Source organism: Mustela erminea, chromosome 3, assembly GCF_009829155.1.
Source record: "Mustela erminea isolate mMusErm1 chromosome 3, mMusErm1.Pri, whole genome shotgun sequence".
Taxonomy (NCBI): domain Eukaryota; kingdom Metazoa; phylum Chordata; class Mammalia; order Carnivora; family Mustelidae; genus Mustela; species Mustela erminea.
The window spans coordinates 12,962,678-12,982,524 of record NC_045616.1 but is presented as its reverse complement, the minus strand read 5'-3'; the positions used below and the strand labels follow the sequence as shown (position 1 = coordinate 12,982,524).

At 41.3% G+C, this 19,847-nt stretch overlaps 1 long non-coding RNA gene across 1 annotated transcript; it reads right to left on the bottom strand.

Annotated features, from left to right (window-relative positions):
- Nucleotides 1-1,151: 1,151 nt before the first annotated feature.
- Nucleotides 1,152-19,827, bottom strand: LOC116585885. Its single transcript, XR_004283795.1, has 2 exons — nucleotides 19,010-19,827; nucleotides 1,152-1,428 (listed from the first exon to the last, which is right to left on the bottom strand). It is a non-coding gene; the product is annotated as an uncharacterized LOC116585885 (long non-coding RNA).
- Between the last annotated feature and the right edge of the window lie 20 nt (nucleotides 19,828-19,847).

Below are 19,847 nucleotides of genomic sequence, written 5' to 3'. Positions count from 1 at the left end.
CACACAGCATCTCCTTTCCGAATTCAAACAGACACCTCAAGTCTCATAGTTCCATTTCTGAGCTCCTGATTCTTGACTCCCCTGCTTCACCCTTAGCATCAGGGCTACTCTCCTAGAGCCTTCCCCAACTCCTTGATAGGCACTTCTCTTCATTCAGATGCTCAGGACAAATCCAGCATATGATTCCCCTCCCTTATCTTCCCCCAGCAGGTCAACAAACCTTGGCAGGACTATATTCAAAATACATCTGGAGTCCAGGCTCTTTTCACACCCTCTGTCTCTCATTCAACCAATCCTGTGCCTTCTCTCACTGAACAACTAAATAGGCACGTTAGGTTCTTTAGGCTTATCTAGTCAGACTCCTTGATCATCTATCTGCCAAACTCCTTCCAAAGCCTCCCTTCAGTGGTTTCATCATAATTAGAATAACTTCTCAAGAAATTACCAGGCCCTCCAGTATTCTACATCACTGGTCCATGATTATTTGTAAGCCTTCCTTTCCTAACACTCTCCCATTGTGCACACTACTGTATACTGCAACCCAGGGGCCCCCCAGGTAATCATGGACGTGGCAAGCTCCTTGCATTTTTAATGACCTTAGAATTTGCTGTTCCCTCCACCAGGGACACTAATCCTACATATGCATATTTTGTGTCTCTTCTCAATGGTCAAGTCCTCAGAGAGGCCTCCCTCTCTGCTTATACTTCTTTATTCTTCTTCATAGCACCACCACTCCTGGACTCCATGTCACCTTTTCATTTCTCCACTATTTCTTGTATTTCCCCCCTAATAGGAAGGTTCATGTGAGCATGGACTTGGTTTGTTTTATTTGCTGCAGTATCCATACTACACATTTGGAAAGTACTCAGGCAATGGCTGAGGTCTGCTGAAGGAGCCCTAGATCTTCACGTAATTGTGACTATTCAATTAATGTTGAATAAACAGGTAAGAAAGTGAATAAATGAAGACAACTGGATTGTGAGCCAAAGCTCTTAACCATAACAAGCTCACCAAACTGCCAACTGGTAAGCTTCAGTGTGTAGAGAAGGAACACTTCTTAGCTTTTCTCAGATTACCACACCATTGACTCTCTAAAGTCTCATGTGAGAGTATTATAGCATCACTGGCCACTGTATACATGATTTCAAATGAATTGCAGATGTAGAAAGTATATTTTCAAAAACTGAAAGAGAATGGTTTGGAGGCCTTCGTTCACCAAGCAATGACCTTCAGCACACTTCATGGCCTTGGCTGTTATGTAGTTATTCTCCAGGAATAACCAGAGATTCAAGGACTGGTGAAACTCTTGATATTCTTCACAGATATGTCCACTTCCTGGAAATCCCTTTGACTGACTTCACATCCAAGCTAAAATAAAGATTCAAGCACTTCTTCTGCTGGGGCAAATCAGAGTCATGGAAGCAGGCCCTGATGTGGAAGAAAGTGAAAGTCAGTGATGTCAGAGCATCCAGCCAGAGCTTCTCAATTGAGTAAAGCTTTCTTCATTTCAATGGAAGCATCAGACAAATTAGGCAAAATCAACACAAGGTATAGTGTTTATGAACAGGGTTTCCTTCAGCAGAGTCTTCACCAGGTTTAGGAAATCAGTCATTTATGTCAAAGTTGGAAGCCAAGGAAAAGCATAGCTCAGGCACTCTGATATTGCTGAGGGTAGCTAGGCAATTGTCTCATATCTACTGAAAAACTCTGTCCTATTTGAAGGACATGGTTGTTTTTCCCTTCATTGTATAAATCATTGTCCACCTTGATTCTAACAAAGTGGAATTTCTCACCTACCTCCTTAATCTTGGGGGCCAGCAAGTCATCATTAAAATTAAAACATAACAGGGGAGAGAAGTCAAGATGGCAGAGAAGTAGCAGGCTGAGACTATATCAGGTAGCAGGAGATCAGCTAGATAGCTTATCTAAACATTGAAAACACCTACAAATCCAATGGGAGATCGAAGAGTAGAAGAACAGCAATTCTAGAAACAGAAAATCAACCACTTTCTGAAAGGTAGGACTGGCAGAGAAGTGAATCCAAAGCGACGGGAAGATAGACCGCAGGGGGAGGGGCCGGCTCCCAGCAAGCAGTAGAGCAACGGAGCACTAAATCGGGACTTTTAAAAGTCTGTTCCACTGAGGGACATTGCTCCAGAGGCTAAACCGGGGTGCAGCCCACGTGGGGTCAGCGTGGCCCCAGGTCCCGCAGGGTTACAGAAGGATCGGGGATGTCTGACTGTCACAGAGCTTACAGGTATTAGAACGGGGAAGCCGGCTACAGAGACAGAGCCGAGGAGTGAGCTCTCAGCTTGGGGTTACCTTAAACCGGTCGCAGCCTGGGTGAGCTTGGTGCGCGGCTGGAGGCCAGGGAGACGGGTATTATCGGGCACTATTCTCTGAGGGCGCACTGAGGAGTGGATCCCCAAGCTCTCGGATCCTCTGGGTCAGAGACTGGGAGGCTGCCATTTTCATTCCCGTCCTCTGGGAACAAAAGCTCCCAAAAGCAAACCCAAGCGGATTACTCAACCCGGCCCCTGGTAAGAGCAGTGCAATTCTGCCTAGGGCAAAGACACTTGAGAATCACTACAACAGGCCCCTCCCCCAGAAGATCGAGAAATCCAGCCAGGACCAAGTTCATCTACCAAGGAGTGCAGGTTCAATACCAAGGAGAGCAGCGGAATTCCAGAGAAGGAGAAAGCAAAGCACTGAACTCATGGCTTTCCCCCCATGATTCATTAGTCTTGCTGTTAATTTAATATGGAGTGGGGTTTTTTTTTTTCAATTTTTTTTCTTCTGCTGCTAAATTTTTCTTAACTTTTACCCTTTTTTTAATGTTTTTAACTAGTTTATTTAATATATATATATTTCTTTTTTATATTTTTTCTTTATTTGTTTTCTTTTTTTAATTGTTTTTTTTTTTTCTCTGAACCTCTTTTTATACCCTTTCTCCCCCACACGATTCGGGGTCTCTTCTGATTTGGTTAAAGCATATTTTCCTGGGGTCTTTGCCACCCTTTTAGTATTTTACTTGTTCCTTCATATACTCTTATCTGGACAAAATGACAAGGGGGAAAAATTCACCACAAAAAAAAAAAAAAAAAAGAACAAGAGGCAGTACCAAAAGCTAGGGACTTAATAAATACAGACATTGCTAATATGTCAGATCTAGAGTTCAGAATGACAATTCTCAAGGTTCTAGCCAGGCTCGAAAAAGGCATGGAAGATATTAGAGAAACCCTCTCAGGATATATAAAAGCCCTTTCTGGAGAAATAAGAGAACTAAAATCTAACCAAGTTGAAATCAAAAAAGCTATTAATGAGGTGCAATCAAAAATGGAGGCTCTCACTGCTAGGATAAATGAGGCAGAAGAAAGAATTAGTGATATTGAAGACCAAATGATAGAGAATAACGAAGCTGAGCAAAAGAGGGACAAACAGATACTGGACCACAGGGGAGAATTCGAGAGATAAGTGACACCAGAGATGAAACATTAGAATAATTGGGATAAGAGAAGAAGAAGAAAGACAGAGGGGAGCACAAGGTATATTGGAGAGAATTATTGGAGAGAATTTCCCCAACATGGCAAAGGGAAAAAGCATCAAAATCCAGGAGGTACAGAGAACCCCCCTCAAAATCAACAAGAATAGGTCCACACCCCATCACCTAATAGTAAAATTTACAAGTCTTAGTGACAAAGAGAAAATCCTGAAAGCAGCCCGGGAAAAGAAGTCTGTAACATACAATGGTAAAAATATTAGATTGGCAGAAGACTTATACACAGAGACCTAGCAGGCTAGAAAGAGCTGGCATGATATATTCAGAGCACTAAACGAGAAAAACATGCAGCCAAGAATACTATATCCAGCTAGGCTATCATTTTGAAAATAGAAAGAGAGATAAAAAGCTTCCAGGATGGGGCGCCTGGGTGGCTCAGTGGGTTAAGCCGCTGCCTTCGGCTCAGGTCATGATCTCGGGGTCCTGGGATCGAGTCCCGCATCGGGCTCTCTGCTCAGCAGGGAGCCTGCTTCCCTCTCTCTCTCTGCCTGCCTCTCCATCTACTTGTGATTTCTCTCTGTCAAATAAATACATTAAAAAAAAGCTTCCAGGACAAACAAAAACTGAAAGAATTTGCAAACACCAAACCAGCTCTACAGGAAATATTGAAAGGGGTCCTCTAAGCAAAGAGAAAGCCTAAAAGTAGTAGATCAGAAAGGAACAGAGACAATATACAGGAACAGTCACCTTACAGGCAATATAATGGCACAAAATTCATATCTCTCAATAGTTACCTTGAATGTTAATGGACTAAATGCCCCAATCAAAAGACACCGGGTAACAGAATGGATAAAAAAACAAAACCCATCTGGGCGCCTGGGTGGCTCAGTGGGTTAAGCCGCTGCCTTTGGCTCAGGTCATGATCTCAGGGTCCTGGGATTGAGTCCCGCATGGGGCTCTCTGCTCAGCAGGGAGCCTGCTTCCTCCTCTCTCTCTCTCTCTGCCTGCCTCTCCAACTATTGTGATTTCTCTCTGTCAAATAAATAAATAAAATCTTTAAAAAAAAAACCCATCTATATGTTGCCTATAAGAAACTCATTTTAGACCTGATGACACCTCCAGATGTAAAGTGAGGGGGTAGAAAAGAATTTACCATGATAATGGACATCAGAAGAAAGCAGGGGTGGCAATCCTTATATCAGATCAATTAGATTTTAAGCCAAAGACTATAATAAGAGATGAGGAAGGACACATATCATACTCAAAGGATCTGTACAACAAGATGATCTAACAATTTTAAATATCTATGCCCCTAATGTGGGAGCAGCCAACTATATAAAGCAATTAATAACAAAATCAAAGAAACACATCAACAATAATACAATAATAGTAGGAGACTTTAACACTCCCCCTCACTGAAATGGACAGATCATCCAAGCAAAAGATCAGCAAGGAAATAAAGGCCTTAAAAGACACACTGGACCAGATGGACATCACAGATATATTCAGAACATTTCATCCCAAAGCAACAGCATACACATTCGTCTCTAATGCACATGGAACATTCTCCAGAATAGTTTACATCCTCGGTTCTATATCAGGTCTCAATCAGTAACAAAAGACTGGGATAATTCCCTGCATATTTTCAGACCACAATGCTCTGAAGCCAGAACTCAATCACAAGAGGAAATTTGGAAAGAACCCAAATACATGGAGACTAAACAACATCCTTCTAAAGAATGAATGGGTCAACCAGGAAATTAAAGAAGAATTGAAAAAATTCATGGAAACCAATGATAATGAAAACACAATGGTTCAAAATCTGTGGGACACAGCAAAGGCAGTTCTGAGAGGAAAATATATAGCAGTATAAGCCTTTCTCAAGAAACAAGAAAGGTCTCAAGTACACAACCTAACCCTACACCTAAAGGAGCTGAAGAAAGAACAAGAAAGAAGCCCTAAACCCAGCAGAAGAAGAGAAATCATAAAGATCAGAGCAGAAATCAATGAAATAGAAACCCAAAAAACAATAGAACAAATCAACGAAACTAGGAGGTGGTTCTTTGAAAGAATTAATAAGATTGATCAACCCCTGACCAGACTTATCCAAAAGAAAAGAGAAAGGACCCAAATAAATAAAATCATGAATGAAAGAGGAGAGATCACAACCAACACCAAAGAAATACAGACAATTATAAGAACATACTATGAGCAGCTCTACGCCAACAAATTTGACAATATGGAAGAAATGGATGCATTCCTAGTGACATATAAACTACCACAACTGAACCAGGAAGAAATAGAAAACCTGAACAGACCCATAACCAGTAAGGAGATAGAAACAGTCATCAAAAATCTCCAAACAACGGGCGCCTGGGTGGCTCAGTGGGTTAAAACCTCTGCCTTCGGCTCAGATCATGATCCCCGGGTCCTGGGATAGAGTCCCACATCAGGCTCTCTGCTCAGCAGGGAGCCTGCTTCCTCCTGCCTCTCTGCCTGCCTCTCAGCCTACTTGTAATCTCTACCTGTCAAATAAATAAATAAAATCTTTAAAAAAAAAAAATCTCCAAACAAACAAAAGCCCAGGGCCAAATGGCTTCCCAGGGGAATTCTACCAAACATTTAAAGAAGAACTAATTCCTACTCTCCTGAAACTGTTCCAAAAAATAGAAATGGAAGGAAAACTTCCAAACTCTTTTTATGAGGCCAGCATCACCTTGATCCCAAAACCAGACAAGGATCCCATCAAAAAAGAGAACTACAGACCAATATCCTTGATGAACACAGATGCGAAAATTCTCACCAAAATACTAGCCAATAGGATTCAACAGTACATTAAAAGGATTATTCACCATGACTAATTGGGATTTATTCCAGGGCTACAAGGTTGGTTCAACATCTGCAAATCAATGTGATACAACACATTAATAAATAACAAGAACCATATGATACTCTCAATAGATGCTGAAAAAGCATTTGACAAAGTACAGCATCCCTTCCTGATCAAAACTCTTCAAAGTGCAGGGATAGAGGGCACATACTTCAATATTATCAAAGCCATCTATGAAAAACCCACCACAAATATCATTCTCAATGGAGAAAAACTGAAAGCTTTCCACTAAGGTCAGGAACACGGCAGGGATGTCCATTATTACCACTGCTATTCAACATAGTACTAGAAGTCCTAGCCTCAGAAAACAAAAAAAAAAAAAATTAAAGGCATCCAAATGGGTAAAGAAGAAGTCAAACTATCACTCTTCACAGATGATATGATACTATATGTGGAAAACCCAAAAGACTCCACTCCAAAACTGCTAGAACTTGTACAGGAATTCAGTAAAGTATCAGGAGATAAAATCAGTGTGCAGAAATCAGTCGCACTTCTCTACACCAACAACAAGACAGAAGAAAGAAATTAAGGAGTCAATCCCATTTACAATTGCACCCAAAACTAGAAGATACCTAGGAATAAACCTAACCAAAGAAGCTAAGAACCTATACTCAGAAAACTATAAAGTACTCATGAAAGAAATTGAAGAAGACACAAAGAAATGGAAAAATGTTCCATGCTCCTAGATTGGAAGAACAAATATTGTGAAAATGTCTATGCTACCTAAAGCAATATACACATTTAATGCAATTCCTATCAAAATACCATCCATTTTTTTTTTCAAAGAAATGGAACAAATAATCCTAAAATTTATATGGAACCAGAAAAGACCTCGAATAGCCAGAGGAATATTGAAAAAGAAAGCCAAAGTTGGTGGCATCACAATTCCGGACTTCAAGCTCTATTACAAAGCTGTCATCATCAAGACAGTATGGTACTGGCACAAAAACAGACACATAGATCGATGGAACATAATAGAGAGCCCAGAAATAGACCCTCAACTCTATGGTCAACTAATCTTCGACAAAGCAGGAAAGAATGTCCAATGGAAAAAAGATAGCCTCTTCAATAAATGGTGTTGGGAAAATTGGACAGCCACATGCAGAAAAATGAAATTGGACCATTTCCTTATACCACACATGAAAATAGACTCAAAATGGATGAAGGACCTCAATGTGAGAAAGGAATCCATCAAAATCCTTGAGGAGAACACAGGCAGCAACCTCTTCGACCTCAGCCGCAGCAACGTCCTCCTAGGAACATCGCCAAAGGCAAGGGAAGCAAGAGCAAAAATGAGCTATTGGGATTTCATCAAGATTAAAAGCTTTTGCACAGCAAAGGAAATAGTCAACAAAACCAAAAGAGAACTGACAGAATGGGAGAAGATATTTGAAAACAACATATCAGATAAAGGGCTAGTATCCAAAATCTATAAAGAACTTATCAAACTCAACACCCAAAGAACAAATAATCCACTCAAGAAATGGGCAGAGGACATGAACAGACATTTCTGCAAAGAAGACATCCAGATGGCCAACAGACACATGAAAAAGTGCTCCATATCACTTGGCATCAGGGAAATACAAATCAAAACCACAGTAAGTTACCACCTCACACGTCAGAATAGTTAAAATTAACAAGTCAGGAAACAACAGATGCTGGCGAGGATTTGGAGAAAAGGGAAACCTCCTACACTGTTGGTGGGAATGCAAGCTGGTGCAACCACTCTGGAAAACAGCATGGAGTTTCCTCAAAAAGTTGAAAATAGAGCTACCCTATGACCCAGCAATCGCACTACTGGGTATTTACCCTACACATAGAAATGTAGTGATCCGAAGGGGCACATACACCTGAATGTTTATAGCAGCAATGTCCACAGTAATCAAACTATGGAATGAACCTAGATGTCCATCAACAGATGACTGGATAAAGAAGAGGTGGTTTATATATACAATGAAATACTATGCAGCTGTCAAAAGAAATGAAATCTTGCCTTTTGCAACGATGTGGATGGAACTAGAGGGTGTTATGCTGAGTGAAATAAATCAATCAAAGAAAAGAAATTATCATATGATCTCCCTAATATGAAGAATTTCAGAGGCAATGTGGGGGGTTGGGGAGTAAGGAAGGAAAAAATGAAATAAGATGGGAACAGGAGGGAGAAACCATAAGAGACTCTTAATCTTGCAAAACAAACTGAGGGTTACTGGGGTAAGGGGAGGGAGAGGGTGGTTGGGTTATGGATATTGGGGAGGGCATGTGCTATGGTGAGCAGTGTGAAGTGTGTAAACCTGGCGATCCATGGACCTGTATCCCTGGGGCTAATAATACATTATATGTTAATAAAAATTAAAAAAAAAATTTTTAAGTAAAACCTATCAAATGCTGTCCACAAGAGATTCATTTTAGACCCAAAGACACCTCCAGATTGAAAGTGAGGTGTAATCAGGGAGATTCAAATTAAAACCACATTGAGATACCACCTTACACCAGTTAGAATGACCACAATTAACAAGACAGTAAACAATATGTGTTGGGGAGGATGTGAAGAAAGGGAAACCCTCTTACACTGTTGGTAGGAATGCAAATTGGTGCAGCCACTTTGGAAAACAGTGTGGAGATTCCTCAAGAAATTAAAAATAGAACTTCCCTATGACCCTGCAATTGCACTACTGGGTATTTACCCCAAAGATACAGATATAGTGAAAAGAAGGGCCATCTCTACCCCAATGTTTATAGCAGCAAGGGCCACAATTGTCAAACTGTGGAAAGAACCAAGATGCCCTTCAACGGATGAATGGATAAGGAAGATGTGGTCCATATACACTATGGAGTATTATGCCTCCATCAGAAAGGACGAATACCCAACTTTTGTAGCAACATGGACGGGACTGGAAGAGATGATGCTGAGTGAAATCAGTCAAGCAGAGAGAGTCAATTATCATATGGTTTCACTTATTTGTGGAGCATAAGGAATTAACACAGAGGACATGGGGAGATGGAGAGAAGGGAGTTGAGGAAAATTGGAGGGAGACATGAACTATGAGAGACTATGGACTCTGAAAAACAACATGAGGGTTTTGAAGGGTCAGGGGGTGGGAGGTTAGGGGAGCCAGGTTGTGGGTATTATGGAGAGCACGCATTGCATGGAGCACTGGATGTGGTGCAAAAACAATGAATTCTGTTACACTGAAAATAAATTTTAAAATAGTTTTAAAAAAAAAGAAAGTGAGGTGTAAAAAACCATTTATCATACTAATGAACATCAGAAGAAAGCTGGGCTGGCAATCCTTATATCAAATTAGATTTTAAACCAAAGGCTGTAATAAAAGATGAGGAAGAGCTCTGTATCATACTTAAAGGGTCTATCCAACAAGAAGACCTAACAATTGTAAATATTTTTGTCCCTAACTTGGGATCAGTCAATTATATAAGCAAATTAATAACAAAATTAAAGAAACACATGAATAATAAGAAAATAATAGTAGGGAACTTTTAAAAGATTTTATTTATTTATTTGAAAGACAGAGATCACAAGTAGGCAGAGAGAGAGGAGGAAGCAGGCTTCCCACTGAGCAAAGAGCCCAATGTGGGGCTCAATCCTAGGACCCTGGGATCATGACCTAAGCCAAAAGCAGAGCAGAAGTCCCCTACTATTGGGGCACCTTTAAGCCAGGTGCCCCAATAGTAGGGGGCATTAACACCTCATTTGCTGCAATGGACAGATTTCAGCAAAAGATCAACAAGGAAACAAGGGTGTTGAATGACACATTAGGCCAGGTAGACTTCACAGATATATTAAGAACATTCCATCCCAAAGCAACAGAATACACATTCTTCTTGAGTACACATGGAACATTCTCCAGAATAGATCACATCTTGGGTGACAAATCAGGTCAACCAGTACCAAAAGGTTGGGATCATTCCCTGAATATTTTTAAACCACAGTGCTTTGAAACTGGAACTCAATCACAAGAGGAAATTTGGAAAGAACACAAATACATGGAGGTAAAAGAACATCCTACTAAAGAATGAATGGATTGGGGCACCCGGGTGGCTCAGTGGGTTAAAGCCTCTGCATTTGGCTCAGATCATGATCTCAGGGTCCTGAGATGGAGCCCCACATCAGGGTCTCTGCTCAGCAGGGAGCCTGCTCCACTCCCACACCCCTGTGCCTGCCTCTCTGCCTACTTGTGATCTCTGTCTGTCAAATAAGTAAATAAAACCTTAAAAAAAAAAAAAAAGAATGAATGGGTCAAACAGGAAACTGAAGAATTTTAAAAAATTCATGGAAACAAATGAAAATGAAAACGGAACTGTTCAAAATCTTTGGGATACAGCAAAGATGGTCCTAAGAGGGAAATACATAACAATACAAGCCTTTTTCAAGAAATAAGAAAAGTCCTAAATATGCAACTTAATCTTACACTTAAAAGAGCTGGAGAAAGAACAGCAAATAAAACCTAAACTCAACAGAAGAAGAGAAACCATAAAGATTAGAACAGAAATCAATGAAATAGAAACCAGAAGAACAGTAAGACAGGTCAATGAAACTAGGAGCTGATTCTTTGAGAGAATTAATAAGATTGATAAACTCCTGACCAGACTTATCCAAAAGAAAAGAGAAAGGACCCAAATTAATAAAAATATGAATGAAGGAGGAGAGATCACAACTAACACCAAAGAAATACACACAATTATAGGAACATATTATGAGCAAATATATGCCAACAAATTAGGCAACCTGGAAGAAATGGATACATTCTTAGAGAAGTATAAACTACCAAAAGTGAACCAGGGAGAAATAAAAAACCTGAACAGACCCATAACAAGCAACGAAATTGAAGCAATAATCAACAATCTCCCAAAAAAAACCAAGAGCCCAAGGCCAGATGTCTTCCCAGGGTATTTCTACCAAACATTTAAGGGAGAAGTAATACCTATTCTCCTGAAACTGTTCCAAAAATAGAAATTTTCTTTGAAAGAAAAAAAAAGGAAAACTTTCAGACTCTTTCTATGTGTTCAGCATTACCTTGATCCCAAAACCAAAGACCCCACCAAAAAGGAGAATTACAGACCAATATCCCTAATAAACATGGATGCCAACATATTCAGTGAGAGTATCCTAGCCAATAGGATCCAACAGTACATTAAAAGGATTATTCACCACAACCAGGTGGGGTTTATTCTTGGGATGCAGGGGTGGTTCAACATTTGAAAATCAATTAACATGACACACCATATTAATAAAGGAAAAGACAAGAAGCATATGATCCTTTCATTTGATGCCAAAAAACCATTTGACAAAGCACAGCATCCTTTCTCGATTAAACTCTTCACAGTGTAGGGAGAGAGGGAACATACCTTAATATCATAAAAGCCATATACGAAAAGCCAACAGCAAATACTATTCCCCTAAGGTCATGAACGTGCCAGAGATATCCACTATCACCACTATCTTTCAGCTTAGTATTAGGAGTCCTAGCCGCACCAATTGGACAACAAAAAGAAATGAAAGGCATTCAAGTTGACAAGGAGAAGTCACACTCTCATTCTTTGCAGATGACATTATACTCTATGTGGAAAACCCAAAAGACTCTGCCCCCAAATTACTAGAACTCATACAGCAATTGAACAACATGTCAGGATACTAAATCAATGCACAGAAATTGGTTGCATTTCTATACACTAACAATGTGTGTGTAAAAAATAAGGAGTCGATCCCATTTACATTATACCAAAAACCATAAGATACCCAGAAATAAACCTAACCAAAGAGGCAAAGGATCTGTACTCAGAAAACTATAGAACACTCATGAGAGAAATTGAAAAAGACACAAAGAAATAGAAAACTGTGGAAGGAGCCAAGATGCCCTTCAACAAATGAATGAATAAAGAAGATGTTGTTCATATACCCAGTGAAATATTACTCAGCCATCAGAAGGGATGAATATCCACCATTTGCATTGACATGGATTATGCTAAGTGAAATAAGTCAAGCAGAGAAAGGCATTTATCATATGATGCAGAAAATAAGGAATGGAATAGGGGACATCAGGAGAAGGAAGGGAAAACTGAAGGGGTGGGAATCAGAGGGGGAGATGAACCATGAAGACTATGTACTCTGGGAAACAAACTGAGGGTTTTGGGGCAGGGGGATGGGTTAGCCCAATGATGGGTATTAAGGAGGGCATGTGTTGCAATGAGCACTGGGTGTTGTATGCAAATAATGAATCATGGAACACTACATCAAAAACTAATAAAGTACTATATGGTGACTAACATAACATAACAAATTTTTTAAAATGAAATGGAAGAATGTTGCATCCTCATGGATTGGAAGAATAGATATTAAAATATCTATGCTACCCAGAGCAATCTACACACTCAGGGCAATCCCTATCTGCAACTGTCCCTCAGAACAATGTGTGACTTAAAATATAACCCATGAGAAATTTTACTAGTTATCAAGCATGTTTAGATATAGTCTTAAGAAAAACACATACTGGCAACAGGCCTCTGGGGGAGAGGACGGATATACAGCCTTGAAGCTGAGCAGCGGGGAATGCCCAGCCTGTTCAGGGAGGAACACCGCCTGCCTCAGGGATGCCAAGCAGCTGGGAACGCTGCGCCCGCTCAAGGAGGAAAGCGGCCTGCTTCATTTTTCCGTTATTTCCCCTTCCCTCCCACCCCCACCCCTCCCCAAGAGTGCCTGTGGCTAGTTGGATAAGTCCTTTGAATGTGCTTGCTCAACTATAAACTTTATACTGTTTGTCCAGACATATTTTGCCTTCCTTCTTGTTTATCTACAAGGCATATGACTAATATGTTTGGCCTTCTTCGGCTCTTCTGTTGATTACCGTTTCTATCCAATAAAAGCAGGACTGAGGAGTTGTTTGGGACAACAGTCTTTTTTACTGTTGTCCCCTGCTCCCTTTCTCTTGCATCTGACTTGTTTGTGCCTCATTCTTCTCCCATGCACCGTCAGGAAGCGGCACCTATCAAAACACCATCAACATTTTCACAGAGCTGGAACAAATAATTCTAAAATTTGTATGAAACAGAAAAGATCCCAAATAGCCAGAGGAATGTTAAGGAAGAAAACCAAAGCTGGAGACATCAAAATTCCAGCCTATAAGCCATATTACAAGGCTGTAATCATCAAGACAGTATGGTGCTGGTACAAAAACAGATGACACATAGATCAATGGAACAGAATAGAGAACCCATTAAGGGACTCTCAGCTCTATGGTCAACTAAGCTTTGACAATGGAGGAAAGAATATCCAAAGAAGCAAGTCTTTTCAACAAATGGTGTTGGGAAAATTGAACAGCCACATGCAGAAAAATCAAACTGGACCATTTTCTACACCATGCATAAAAGCACAACACAAGAGTCCACCTCACTGACATCATCTGTAAAGGATGGAGTTGGTGTCCAGCAATAGGGACTGTTTCTCCTATGCAGATAGACATGTGCATTGTTATACATTGTCTGAGGTCTGTTAGACCTCTTGTCCCTGAAAACCCACCCCTAGTCCCTAATCTACCAGAGGTCCAGCTGGTGTTCCAGACATACTTTCCCAATTCCAAGTTACCCCAGAAACTGCCAATGTCCTACATCCTACTTAGACTCTAAGAGACTAAGAATGGCAAATGCTGTTGTCCTTTTCCAAACTGGTCATCACCAGAAGATCCCTACAGAGCTAGTTTGCCCCTTCTAATATGTGAGGTGACAGGAAGAAATGCCCACCTTGGAAATGAGCTCTAACTATATAATCCACAGGTACTTTTAACTGGGTTTTTCTAATCTCCAGAAGTATGAGAAGTAAATTTCTGTTCATAAGCCATGCAGTCTGTCGAATTTGTTAGGGCCTGAATGGACAAAAATAATGCCCAACTAAGGATTATTTTATATTGCTATGGCTACAAAAACTCAGAGTTTTAAACAGCACTATGGTAGTGAAGGACTGATTCACATTACAACATAATTTAGTTTCCAATCATAGTCACCTAGTAAAAATTCTGCTTATTTTAAATTTTCGTACAATGTTCACATTTTTATTTTTTATTTTTTTAAGATTTTATTTATTTATCTGACAGAAACACAGTGAAAGAGGCGGCACAAGCAGGGGGGGTGGGAGTGGAAAAAGCAGCCTTCCTGCTGAGCAGGGAGCCCAATGCAGGGCTCAGTCCCAGGACCCTGGGATCATGACCTGAGCAGACGCTTAACAACAAAGCCACCCAGGTGTCCCTCAGCTTTTTAAAAAGGAAGGAGAAGAGATCTCTTCAGACAATAGTTCTCTCCTCTGCAAAGAGAATGGCACAAGGAACTCAATGGAATCTTTGCTCTCTACTTGCCAAACTTAACTGCTCAGTTCTGCAAGTTCAAAGCTCAGTTCTCCAAGTTCTTCCCATCATTTCACATACATAATTTGTTCACTCATCAGCTCCAAGATAAAAAGGGGCTTCTGATGTCGGGTATCACAAATATTTCCACTAACACAACAGAAAATTCAGAGTCTAGTGGAGTATACCAGGAGCCCCTGACATAGGAACACTCCACAGACCTGTCCTCCTTGAGAAATGCAGGCACTGAGTGCTCCTGAGGTCACTGCCCTGAGCCTCTGTCCTGCCCAGGAAAGTGTGAAAACAACAGAAAGGATGACAGCCTCTGACTTGAGGCCCCCCTCAGGAAAGCTTGGCTGAGAGTTGCAGGCCCATATTTACAGGACACGAAAGTGAAACTATTGTTTCTCTGCAGAACAAGCAGTTCCGGGAAAAGAAACATGATGATCTTATGCATTCAGTGGCTCAGGGAGCAGGGGGAGGCAGAGAAACACCAGGGACCATGAAAGACAGGTCTCAGATAACTCCTGTGAGGTCATCTAGCCAAGACTCCCAGGCAAGCCCTGGGGACAGGGAAGAAGGTTGTGAACAAGCTTCCAAAGCTTTCAGTGACTGAGAAGTATTTCCCATCAGAAAGAAAAAAGACTATAACTTCTCTCTGTCTTTCCATTTCTTTCATTTTTAGGGCCCCTATTGCTGGCTGCCCCATCATCCCACTTGGGCATAGATTTCCCTGGCAGGTTATGGGAATAACTCACAAACAACTTCCACTACCAGGAGGTGCTCTGGGGAAATTTGATAAGATACCAGGGAAGTGGACACAAAAAAGGGAACAAGGTACCTAGATTCTAAGATTTATATGGCGGGTCAGGAGGAAAAATAACAAAATATCTCTAGAAGAAGAAGAACATAGGAGGATCTATATCTATAAGGATCTACAAGAGGAGCTGTAAGATTTATTTCCATGCTATAGTATCTAAGACAATTGGATGCTGGCACAGGGGTAGACTAACTGGCCCACAGAAAGGAACAGTCTTGGATGGGACTCAGGCATGTGTGGAATTCTGTTGCTTGGGAGACATACATGGGATGTCAGTGGATATATAAGGCACCATCTAGTAAACAGAGCTGACAAACCGGTTCTCCATATGGATAGAGGATACTGAATCTCTACTTACTTCACCTATGATAATCAACTCCTGATGGACTTAGGACCTAAATTTCAATGGGAACTGAAGAAGAGAACATAGCTGTTCTTAGGGAAAGATTTCTTAAAGGAGATGAAACCTGTATAAAAATACCAAGATATGGACAGACACTTCTCCAATAAAGACATACAAATGGCTATCAGACACATGAAAAAATGTTCATCATCACTAGCCATCAGGGAGATTCAAATTAAAACTACATTGAGATATCACCTTACACCAGTTAGAATGGCCAAAATTAGCAAGACAGGAAACAACATGTGTTGGAGAGGATGTGGAGAAAGGGGAACTCTCTTTACCCTGTTGGTGGGAATGCAAGTTAGTGCAGCCTCTTTGGAGAACAGTGTGGAGATTCCTCAAGAAATTAAAAATAGAACTTCCCTATGACCCTGCCATTGCACTCCTGGGTATTTACCCCAAAGATACAGATGTAGTGAAAAGAAGGGCCATCTCTACCCCAATGTTTATAGCAGCAATGGCCACGGTCACCAAACTGTGGAAAGAACCAAGATGCCCTTCAACGGATGAATGGATAAGGAAGATGTGGTCCATATACACTATGGAGTATTATGCCTCCATCAGAAAGGACGAATACCCAACTTTTGTAGCAACATGGACGGGACTGGAAGAGATGATGCTGAGTGAAATCAGTCAAGCAGAGAGAGTCAATTATCATATAATTTCACTTATTTGTGGAGCATAACAAATAGCATGGAGGACATGGGGAGTTAGAGAGAAGGGGGTTGGGGTAAATTGGAAGGGGAGGTGAATCATGAGAGACTATGGACTCTGAAAAACAATCTGAGGGGTTTGAAGTGGCGGGAGGGTGGGAGGTCGGGGTACCAGGTGGTGGGTATTATAGAGGGCACGGATTGCATGGGGCACTGGGTGTGGTGAAAAAATAATGATACTGTTATGCTGAAAATAAATAAATTTTTAAAAGCTTATATTAAAAAAAATAAGATACCAAGATGACAGCTGTATAAAACAGATGGACCAGTGTGATACCTTTGACTCTAGAAAAGTGTAAAGTTTTTCTTTATGAAATCAAATACAAAAAAAAGTCTAAAAATATCCACAAATCTGAAGAAGATAATTTGCACAAATGTAACCAAAAAAGGATCAGTGGAAGGAAAGATTTTAAAGATTCCAGAAATCACTAGGAAAAAGAGAAAAAAATTCAGCATGACATGAATAGAACTTTCTCAAAAAAAAAAGAAATATATTTGGGCAAAAAATAGAGAAAATACTGCACATTAACGACTAATGAGACAAATGCACCTCTGTGCACTACAAGATGACAGTGTTAATTAGTTTGACTGCAAATTTTCAAAAGTCAGGAAAAATTGGGTACTGGTGAGAATGTTGATTGATAGAATCTCTGAAACGTGGCTGCTGGGAATGTATATCAATACAATCACTTTGAAGAAACAATACAGCCGAATCATAAAATGGCACATCCATGTGCCTTAGGACTCAGCATTTCCACTCCTAACACTATACCAAAGAGTCATTCTGCAAAAATGTGCAGAAGACATGTGGACATATGCTCCCAGCAGAGGTCTTCATAACTGCAAAACAGAGAGGATAGGCGTTGACAGAGAACTGATAAATAAGTTGACTTACACAGCATCGAAAAGCATGAACCATAGTTATATAGAGAGGAATAAATCTTTTAGTGTAGTGTTAAGACTAAATATTGGGGTGCCTGGGTGGCTCAGTGGGTTAAGCCTCAACCTTTGGCTCAGGTCATGATCTCAGGGTCCTGGGATCGAGCCCCACGTCGGCTCTCTGCTCAGCAGGGAGCCTGCTTCCCCCTATCTCTTTGCCTGCTCTCTGCCTACTTGTGATCTCTGTCTGTCAAATAAATAAATAAAATCTTCAAAAAAAGATTAAATATTAAGGACACATAGAACACCCCTTAAATAAAGCTTCAAGAAAACTAAGCAATATATTGTTTAGGCATGCGTATATAAGTGATAACACCACAAATAAAAGAATCATAAACACATATTGCATGACATTGTCACCCAGGGGCTGGGGACAGAGCTAGAGTAAATAGGAACACACGAGGAGATATAAGTGGTTAGAGATGTTCTGTTTCTTGGGATGATTGTTCAGTGTTAAGTGATCATTATATTACATGAGTAAGTAAAAGATATAAAATAGACAAATATCTTAGTTCTTTTCAGATTGTTGCTCTGTCTATTCTGTGTGTACTCGGTCGTGAATCTCTCCCTCCTGCCGTATTTTGGGGACATCAGAGAAATGTTCTCCGTCTGACGTACAATCACTGCAATGATGGGACAAAGACTGAGAAATCATTCAGGGAGGAAGCAGTGGGCAAGAGAGATGAAAATTCCAGGTAGAAGCAATGGCAAGGCAAAGATGCAGGCTCATACATGACCTTGACAACTGGCCATGGATGCAAAGGAGCACACACAGAGAGCCAATTACAGTTCTCAGTAGGAAGGCAGGAAAATCCTCTGAGGCCCAGGTACCCTGGCAGTGATGGGGCTCTTTGCTGAGGGTGAGAAAAAGCTCCCATCAGGGGCTCCCCAGGGCTCATCTGCTCCCCAGCAGTATGTGAGAATCACTCTGGACATGGTGCTCTCTGTTGGGTTGGCTGAGGTCCACAGTGTCCTCTGCACCCAAGGGGCTGGGAGCTGATGCCCCAGAATACACAGCTCAAGGTCCAGCTCAGACTTGCTGCTCCTAAATCACCATTAGGAAATGAGGAAATATGATTTATAAAGATGTTGTTATGTTCTCTCTGTTCAGAGAAAAGGGAAATAAATTCTTCTTAGGAACGAATGGCTTAGAAATCCCTCCTCTCCTGGTTCCACTCAGATGAGTAGATGTCCAGTCAGTGTAATACACAATCCCCAGACTTTTGTAGAACAGAAATGTCCCCTGTCCTGGTTCAGCCCTTCCTCCAACTGGGTGAGACATCTGCAACAGGGACAGGAAAAGAGTAGGCTTCTCTCTTCATTCTTCCTCCCAATGCCCTCATTACATGGAGGAGCATGGCGTAGGGGAACTACAATTATAGGAAAAGACTCACCCAGGTAGGACATTTGCAGTGCAGCTGATGGCCTAGTGTGGTGAATGTCCCTCAGGAAGAAGGGTCCTATGAAGGCCCATGCTCATGGCCCCATTGGGATCTTGGAACAAGTATAGTCCAAACCTTCCAGCCTTCTGCCTCCTCTGTGGTGTCAAAGTTCAAAGGCAGCTCCTTCTGTTGGCCATGTCCCTTGTAACAGGCTCACTAAAATGATCCTTGCCTTTCCTCTGCACAACCTGTCAGCTGCCCTTTCATGACCCAGGGGAGGAATCAAGGATGACAATGACGAAGTCACAGGATCTTAGCCACAGAAGGATTTCATAACTTGTTATGGACATTTGCAATCTCAGCAGAAACTTTGTACAACAGACCTCCTTTTTCACCCCGTCAAAGTCACACAGCCCCCTCCCTGGGGCCTCCCTTCTGAACACAAACACCTGGGGGTCTTTCACTGCTGCTCCCACAGGAGGATGAGGATAGAACAATCCCTGAGAGTTCACACAGCTTTTACACTCATCAAGTCATTCATGAGCTGTGTTGAGCTCAGACCCTCACTTGGCTGGGGCAGGTATATTGACACCAGGGAAGGTCACAGCTGGGGGCAGGAAGAGAAATCCACCATGGATGTCACTTCTGCAGTCTGATCTCTGCAGGCAGAAGGGAGTTAGCCGCTGAGCTGAGCATGTTGGGCAGCCCTAAGGAGTAACTTGGCAGGCAGTGTTTGCACCCATCTGAGCCGCCAGCCTCAAGGGGGTTGAATATGGACTTCTCACCAGTCTGGACACTGGCATCAGAGTAAGACTCTTAGGTATAAGGCAGCTGCTCTCAGCCTCTGGGC